At 41.6% G+C, this 9,538-nt stretch overlaps 1 non-coding gene across 1 annotated transcript; it reads right to left on the bottom strand.

Annotated features, from left to right (window-relative positions):
- Positions 1–5,630: 5,630 nt before the first annotated feature.
- Positions 5,631–5,734, bottom strand: TRNAL-CAA (transfer RNA leucine (anticodon CAA)). The gene is made up of 2 exons: positions 5,697–5,734; positions 5,631–5,676 (listed from the first exon to the last, which is right to left on the bottom strand). It is a non-coding gene; the product is annotated as a tRNA-Leu (tRNA).
- Positions 5,735–9,538: the final 3,804 nt, after the last annotated feature.

Genomic DNA, 9,538 nt, shown 5'->3' with positions numbered 1-9,538 from the left:
GAACTTAGGTCCTTAGATAAAGGCAACTGTGGCCAACAACATGCTCAACACTCTTCCATGTTACTGAAGCCATGCTGAGATTCATGTTCTAAAGTTGCTTCATTTTGTAGATGAGGAAAACTGATTTTCCAAGACATTCAATAACTTGGCTGAGGTCAAAAATGCTAGTCTAGGGGGTCAAAACCTATGACATCTAACCTCAAATCTTCTATGCTCAGCAGCTTTGTCTTACTCCGGTGTTCCTGAAACAGTGATTCACTTTGGAAACATCTAGCGATGAGTATGTTGAATGTTTGAATTAATGAAGTTCTCAAGAGTACACAGGTCAAGGCCAAATGGTCTTTCTCTATTCCTTTCCCATTTCCCTGGGTTTTCTTTGCCTAGAAACACTGAGGGGTGAGGGAGCAAATAGATGGAGTCAATACTAATGAGACCTTTCAGGCATGAGGTCTAAAAAGGCTCATCTTTTGGCAGTGACCTGGCCTGAATTTGTCTTTAAGGGACTTTTGGGGGGTATAAGTAAGTGCCCAGAAGTCTACAGGAACAGCCCAGGCAGCTAGGAGGTGAAAGGCCAGTTCATCACCAAAAACAACAGGGGCCTTCAAGAAGGCCTTCAGAGCCAGCTGAGATATTGCCATTCTCCTCTTCAGCAGGGTCTGCAATTTTATTCTACTTGCAGGCTAACAAGTTCTCCTGCCACACTTTCATGAATGTTGGCAGAAGATACTAGATTAGTGGGTTAAAGACAAAGGATTTTTTTACCCATGGCACAGCAAGCAGCATGAGCAACCCAAGCCCTTAAGTCCCAAGAGGGCAATACAGAGGGACCCAGGTGGATACTATGCCTTGCATTGCAGCTGAGGAACACTGAGCTCAGAGAATTTACCAATTGTATAGAAAGTTTGCTCTTATTTTGGAGGATGGAGGAATACCTCATCCCTCAAGGTTCCTTGCTAAAATACAACTCTGAGAAACAGCCCAGTCAAAGAGTACTCAGGACGTTGCATTCTGGGCACTTCCCTCAGGAATGTGCAGGAATGCTCAGGCCACATTAGATTGCCTCTCTCAAAACTGACTTATCCAGAGCCCACTAAACTCCAGACAAGAGTGGTAATCTGTCTCCTTCCTTGTTGGGAACTGCCCTGCATGGTTTCAAAAGCTGTAACCCCCCATGGTTAAGGCTGAGTCAGAGTTGGGACCATAAACCACTAAGGAGACAAAGCTTATCTTCCTAGCAGGGATGCCATCTCTTCCCACTTTACCCTGCTTGGCCCTGAGCTTGACCAGTTAACCAATGACGGGTAAGATTCCTCAAGGGAGGAACAACCAAAGACAGGCATGGTCACATAAAAGGCCCACAGGGAAGGACTCGGGGGGCTATAGAAAAAGGGGGTGATGGACCCTCGCCTCTTGGCTTTGACATAGCCTGAGTCCTCATTCTGTCTGCAAGAAGTCTCCTAATCTCTTGGCTGCCTTACTTCCCTTGCCTGACTTAAGCCTGAAACAGTAACAGAGAGCAGTGCAGTCCTGTGCTGGGAGGGGTAGATTCCCTGGGGAATCAAGCCTAAGAAAGAATGCATACAATTCTGTGAAACCTGCTTTGTTTATACCCTCAGCTTAAGTGATAAGGGTCCAGGCCTGAAATGAGTCTGTCTCCCAAAGTTTTATAGCCCTTTAACTAACTGACCGTAACTCAGAATAAGTTCTCTATAAATTATGTATTGTTTGACCCTTACTGCCTGACAATGATTGATGAGCTTTATCTGTATTCCTGTGCAAAATGAACCTAATAAAAGCCCATTGAGGAAAAGGCTCTCGGCCCTTCTCCTTTGAGAGATCAGCCAAGCAGATCATGTCTTGGTAGACTTATTCTCATCCGTGGTGGACCCGGGGCTCAGAGATAAAGCTCCGTGACACTTCCTCACTTACAGCCCAGCTCCATTGGCACCCTAGTTTCACTGAGTCCCCACTCTCTCACTAAACACCTAAAGTTCACATGTTTTAAACAACCACTTTGTAGCAGCTCTGAAATCTGCTATTTGAATCAGACCCAAGTTCTGCCCTAGGTGAACATGGAGGCAAGCTTAGGGACTGTCCTAGTCAATTCTGATGGCTATAACAAAAATACCACAGACTGGATGGCTTACCAACAACAGAAATTTATTTCTCACAATTCTGGAGACTAGGGTGTCCAACATCAAGGTGCCTGCAGGTTTGGCAGATTTGGGTCTACATACTGGTTCATAGACTTCCAATTTCTTGCTGTGTCCTCCCATGGTGGCGGGCACAAGAGTACTCTCTAGGGTCTCTTTTATAAGGGCACTAATGCAATTTATGACGGCTCCACCCTTATCACCTCTTCACCTCCCAAATGCTCCTACCACCAAACACCATCACATTGGGAATTAGGTTTCAACATGAATTTAGGGGTGAAACAAATGTTCAGTCCATAGCAGGGACTGTGAAATATATCCAAGTAAACGCAACAAGTAACAGATGATGGTTGCATGCAGAGATTGGCTTTTTCTTGGAGTATATATTCTGGAGGTTAAAGCCATCCACTATGTAGAGATGAAGTAATTTTTTTGAAAATAATTATAGATTCACAGGAAGTTGCAAAGAGAGTACAGAGAGGTCCCAATGTACCTTTCACCCAATTTGTGCCAATGGTTACATTTTACATAATTATAACACCAAAACCAGAAATTGGACATTGGTGCAATCATATGTTTAGATTCTTATAACCACCACAATCAGGATACAGAACTATTCCATCAGCACAAGATATCCCTTTTGCTACCCTTTTATAGTCAGTCACCCCCACCCCACTCCGTATCTCCCAGCATTCCCAGCCCCTGGCAACTACTAATCTGTTTTTCTAGAATATTATATAAATGGAACCATGCTTTATGTGGCCTTTCGAGATTGATTTCTCACTCTGTGTAATTCCCTGAGGTCTATCCAATTATTGCCTGTGTCAATAGTTCATTTGCTTTTATTGATGAACAGCATTCCTTGGTGTGGGTGCCACAATTTATTAACCATTCACCTCCTAAGGGCAGTTCAACTATTTCCTGTTTGGGAGCTGTTACAGATAAAGGTGCTATGAACATATTCGTGTATAGGTTTTTTTGTGTGTGTGAACTTAAGTTTTTATTTTTCTGGGATAAATGCCTAAGAATGTCATTTTTGAGTTGTAGTGTAACTTCATGCTTAGTTTTGTAAAAAATGTCCAGACTTTCCAAGAATGACTGGAACATTTTACATTCCCACCAGCAATGAATAAGTGATGAAGTTCCTCTTTATCCTCTATCTTTCATTTCTCTTTATCCTCTTTATCCTCCTTATCCTTTATTTGGTGTTGTCACTACTTTTTATTTTAGCCATTTTGAAATGTATGTGGTGATATCTCATTGTGATTTTAATTTGCACTTCAACTATATTGAACATCAATGTCTTTTCATGTCTTTGGCTCATTTTCTAATTGGATTACTTGTTTCTTTACCATTGAGTTTTGAGAATTCTCTATATACCTGAGACATGAGTCTTCTGCCAGATATATGGTTTGCACATTTTTTTCTGCTCGTGGCTTGTTTTCTCATCCCCTTAAAAAGGCCTTTTGCAGAATAAGCTTTTAATTTTGATGAGGTCTGATTTAATGATGTGTCCTCTTATGGATCATGCTTTTGTTGCCATTTCTAAAAACTCTTCACTAAGCCCTACGTCCTGAAGTTTTTCTCCTACATTTTTAAAAAGTTTTATAGTTTTATGTGTTACATTTAAATCTATGATTCATTTTGAGCTGATTTTTGTGTAAGAGGTGAGCATTTTTATTCATCTAATAAATTTTATATACCCATGGTAGAAAAATCAGCATATGCATGAAATTACAACAAAGAAAATTTAAAAATTGCATAATCCTATCACAGGTGCATTTATTTGAGTGTTTGTCCTTCCAGCTTTTTTTCTTTTTCCTTTTGTTCTTCTATACAGGGCAGAGCAAAAGCAGGTTTACAGTTATTCATATGAAAAATAATACAACAATTAACAAATAAAAATAAAAGAATAAATTGTGTTTCACGTAGTCACAAGTGTAAACCTACTTTTGCCCCCATGCCTGTATGTTTAGATTCCTTTCGATTCCTTTTGAAGATGAGGGAAGATTTCAAAATGAAAATTAAAGATTAGCTCTAATTTCATTATTTTTCTTCTTTCCATCGGCCAGTTTTCCATATAAGAAAACTAAAGCTTAGAAAGGATATACAACTTGTGTTCAGCTAAAGGGACAATAGGCCATGGAACTCAGCTCCATCTGACCACTAACCTGGAGGTCACTCCTGGTGCTAGGTTCTACACTAGGCTGGGTTACAACAAAGATGGCCAGTAGGGCGCAGTAAAGCAGAGGCTTGGTTACAAACAATAGGAATGTAGAGTGTACCTTGACAGAGCCCTGGCCTAGAAAAGGTGCCTAAGGAGAAATGAATACTTTGAAGAACAACAAATTAGGCACAGAGGCTAAGAATATTATGCTAATATTAAAAATATAGAGCCTAAATGTGATTTAAGTGGTTTCAGTATTAAAACATTATTTTCCAAAGGTGTCACAATAGAAAAATGGGGAATGCAAATTCCTAGAATAAAAACTTTTTAAAAGTGTTTGAATGTGGACTGGCATATGACAACAGGTTAATGTTGATTTTCTTAGATGTAACATGGGGTAATGTAACGATGTCTACAGCTTTCAAATGGGTGGTAGGCTAGGAAAAATCTATCGTCTTTATTATCTATTTATTATCTATCTATCTATTTGCCTACCCACTGAGAAAGAGAGGCAGAAATGTGGCAAAATATTAACCAATGTTGTATATAGGTAGAGAAAACACCAATGTTCGTTGTATAATTATTTTTACTAATAAATGTATTTTGAAGTTAAAAAGTAGATGTGGAGGTGGGGAGAATTACCTGACTTCTTTACATAGCGACAATTGCCTGGGCTGTTGTTGGGAGAAAAAATTTCCTAAGTCTCCCGGTAGGTGAAATGTCCTGTTCTAATGGTCTTTTGGACACTTGTGGAGACTTAAAAAAAAAAATTTTTTTTTTTCTACGAGTTATCTGAGCCGTAATGATGACATACCAGGAAGCAAGATGTCAAGTGCTCCCTGGAGACTTTTTGATTCCACTATTGGAAGGCTGGGAAGTTGTGCCAGCCTTAGGGTAATCTTCTTGGATCATTTGGAGTTGCCCTCGTCTTTCTTTCCTTCCTAGTTAAAATATTGAAGAAATAGAATAATGACTAACAAGCAGACGAAGCTTATTAACCACAAATACGCTCAGCACTAACAACTGTCTTCCAAAATGGGAAGGTAAGAAAGAAAAAAAAAAAAAAAAGACCCCTTTCTTGACTGGGAATCGAACACCGGGCTATGATAATGAGAGCGCTAAACCATAACCACTGACCCACCACGGACACCACACTCCCATCTTCTCCAAAACTCTATACTAAGTCTCTCATGTGGGAGATTAATTGTGAAGGTCAAGGTGAACGGGAGAATTTCCAGTGCCTATCCCGCTTCTACTGATGGAAAGGGTTTGAGCAGGAATTCCCTTCGGGGATGGAAAAGGGAAAACAATGTCAGAAGTGAGATTCGAACCCACGCCTCCACTTGGAGACCAGAACACCCACAGGGAAACGATACCTTGAGTCTGGCGCCTTAGACCACTCGGCCATTCTGACACTCCCCGCGATCTTACCCGCAGCCTACTACTTGTACTTGGTCTGCTCAGGAGGGGAGGGCGCAGGATCTTTCCTGGCCAGACTGTAGCAGAAACCTGAGGGCCGCTGGGCTCGCTGCATCAGGAGCAGGGGTCCAGCAGCCAGGGCGAGAGGGCGCCAGGTGGCAGCACACCACTGATCTCCTCCTCCGTGTATCATCACCCTGGACCCCAGGCTGCAGGGACGCCGTGAGCAATGGGAGAGCAGTGGGGACGCACCTCTTTTGGTGGTCCAGCCGGCCTCAGACCTGTGGCCCGCAGGACATCTTTGCACCGCCAGCGTCCCACACGCCCACGCCACCGGAGGAAGGCGAGACAAAATTCGCTGCAGGAGCCCACGGTCCTGCAGAACAGGCTGACATAGGTAGTTAAGGTCCTGACAAGGAGGAGTGCTGCGAAGAATGCAGGAAGGAGGAGGGCTCAGAGCCGCTGTGGATGCACCTTTGGAGTTTAAGACATTAGCAGAGGAATTAAGCAAGCAATTACATACCAGGGCCTAAGAGTATACGTCACAGTGCCAGTGAAGCGTAAATTGAAAGGTTGTCAGCCAATCGCTGCTGTAAAGGCCACGAAATGTGGTGAGCTCACCAGGAAAGTGCGTGCAGACAACAGGGACTGGGCCCTGGGACACTCCGAGACTTTGAGAAAGAAGAGGAAGCAGTATGAAAGGCTGAGAAAGAGTGGCTAGCGGGGAGGAGAAATACGGGGCAGTGAGTTGTGGAGGAGTGTGGACATGGGAGGGATCCACTGCCCAATGCTGCAGAGAGGGAGGAAGATGAGGACCCAGTGGAGCAGTGTTCTGCTGAGGACAGAGGACAGATGAGATGGTGGCAGCATGTTAATGCCCTTTGGGAGAAGGTCTCCTGTAAAGGGTATCAGCAAAATGGAATGCCAGCTGCAAGAGACCATAAGACCAAGGAAGGATTAGGTTTTGTTTTAAAAACAGGTATTACTGGGTGTGCAGTGCTGATGGGAATAATGATTCAGGGTTGTTGGCCTTGTCAACATTTTTGAACCCCTCAGGCTCTGTGGAGAAGCCCACGCAGAAAGTTTCTCATGTCTTCAGTTTGTTTTTGAAAACTGAGGTGAAAGTGACATAAAAATAACCATTCAAGGTAGCATTTAATACATTCACAGCGCTGTCTACCACCATCTCTATTTAAGTTCCGGAATATTTTCATTATCCCAAAAGGACACCTTGTACCTGTTAAGCAGTCACTCCCTGTCTTATAGTCAGCTTGGGCTGCTGTTAACAAAACATTATAAACTGGGTGACTTAATTAACAGAAATTTATTTTCTCACAGTTTTGGGGGCCCTATCCTCATGACCATCTCTAAATCTAATTCCCAAAGGCTCCATCATAAAATATGACCACATTGGAGGTTAGGACCTCAACATGTAAGTTTGGGAGAGCAGGGGAACACAAGTCCATAGTACTTCCCCTTCCTCCCTTCCCTTAGCTTCCAACAATCACAGATTTGCTTTTTTATGTCTATGAATTTATCTATTCTGGATAGTTCATGTAAATGGAGTCACACAACATACAATATGACCTTTTATGTGGGATTACTTTCACTTAGCATATGCCCTAAGTGTGCATACATACTGTACAATACCATATATCAGTACTTTATTTCTTTTTAGGGCTGAATAATATTCCATTGTATGGACATACCACAATCTGCCCTTTGATAGATATCTGGGCGACTTACATTATTGTAAATAGCACTCCTATGAACATGCATGTAAAATGCATGTTCAAGTACCTGTTTTCAATACTAGGAATAGGATTGCTGGGTCAATAGTAATTTTATATTAACCTTTTTGAGGAACCAACAGTATACAGCACATCCTCAAAAAACATCGTTTAGCTCAATGTCATCTCCTTGAAGTGTTAATGAGATGCCATAGGAACTTAACTATTGTTTATATCAATTAGCCTATGGTAAAATTGGCTTCATTATATGTACTTTTGCTTAAAGTCACAGAACCTATTGACAACATTAAGTGCAGACTTTGTATTTTCCACAGTGGCTGCATCATTTTACATCTTACTAGCAAGTACAAAGATTCCAATTTCTCCTATTTTCATTATTATTATTATTATTGCCATCGTAGTGGTGCCTCATAATGATTTTGATTGCATTTCTCTCAAAATTAATATCTTTTCATATGCTCAATAGCAAATTCCACATCTCCTTTAGATAAATGTCTATTCGTTTGTCCACTTATTTATTTTAACTTTTTTAAATTACAGTTTATATTCAATATTATTTTGTAATAGTTTCAAGTGTGTGGCATACGGCTTCAACAATCATATACTTTACAAAGTGTTCCCTCTGATATTTCCAGTACTCAGCATGCAACACATAGTTATTGCAATATTATCAACTATATTCCCTATGCTGTTCTTTACATCCCTGTGGTGTCTATTCAAGTCCTTTGCCCATTTTTTAACTGGAATGTTTATCTTCCTGGTGTTGAGTACTTTAAGTTCCTTACAAATTTTGGATATTACCCCCTTATCAGATGCATCATTGGCGAATATGTTCTCCCATTCAGTGGGTTGTCTTTCCATTTTGTTGATAGTTTCCTTTGCTGTGCATATACTTTTTATCTTGTAGTTACATTCCTTTGTTTGCTCTTTTGTTTTTCTGGCCTGAGGAGATATATCAGAGAAAAATATTACTAAGTGAAATGTCTGAGATTTTACTGCCTATGTTTTCTTCTAGGTTTTCTTGTGGTTTGAAGTCTTACATTTAAGTCTTTAATACATTTTGAGTTTATTCTTGCATACAGTATAAGTAGTTGGTCTAGTTTCTTTTTTTTCACACATTGGTTCAATTTTCCCAACACTACTTATTGAATAGTCTGTCTTTATTCTTTGTATGTTCCCGCTGCCTTTGTCACATATTGGCTATATATAGGTCATGGGTTTCTTTCTGGGCTTTCCAGTCAGTTCCATTGATCTATGTCTATTTTTATGCCAGAGCCATGGTGTTTTCATTACTATGATCTTGTAGTATAGTTTGATATCAGGTAACCTGTTACCTTCAAATTTGTTCTTCTATCTCAAGATTGCTGTGGCTATTAGAGATCTTTTCTGGTTCCATACAAATTTTTGGATTACTGGATCTAGGGAAGATGACAGCAAGGTAGGTGGGAGCAGAGTCCACTTCCCCCTGTGCACAGGAGGAACACCTAGCCGATCTTCTGAGGAACAGAGTGAACAGCCAATGGTATCCCAGCATATATGAAGGTTGGAGGCCGAAATCATAGAAGACATTGAAAAATCAGACAGTAAAGAGACTGCTTTGGGATGATAAGGTCCCTGGAACAGCTCAGGAACCAGGGCAACTGCAGGCCCAGTCCTGGGGCCTGCTGGGCCAGCTGCAGGATTCTTGGAAGAGAGCCAGGTCAAGGGCTCCCTCCCCTGCAAAACAGGGAGGTTTCAGCAGCACCAGGATGGACCTGGATGCCTAAAGTCACTGGGGAGAATAAAGAGGAAGCGGCAAACGTGCAGGGGCGGTGTGCACCTACTGAGACTGTGGACACTGGCTGGGTCATTACAAGAGAAATTGGGGAGCCAGGTGACACCTGGAGAATGGAGAAGAGTTGGGCCGTGATGGACCCTGACCCAGATGGTCTCCCATCTGGCTGGAAAGTTGGGCTGTGTGAGAGTCTGGGCGCTTGTTAGGAGCAGAAGGCTTGAACAGGAGAATTTTGCTCAAAAAAAAGAATCTTGGTAGCTTTATAGGGAATTCT

Source organism: Desmodus rotundus, chromosome 9, assembly GCF_022682495.2.
Source record: "Desmodus rotundus isolate HL8 chromosome 9, HLdesRot8A.1, whole genome shotgun sequence".
Classification (NCBI taxonomy): domain Eukaryota; kingdom Metazoa; phylum Chordata; class Mammalia; order Chiroptera; family Phyllostomidae; genus Desmodus; species Desmodus rotundus.
Note: the sequence above shows the minus strand (reverse complement) of the source record. Positions and strands in the feature narration are given on the sequence as shown.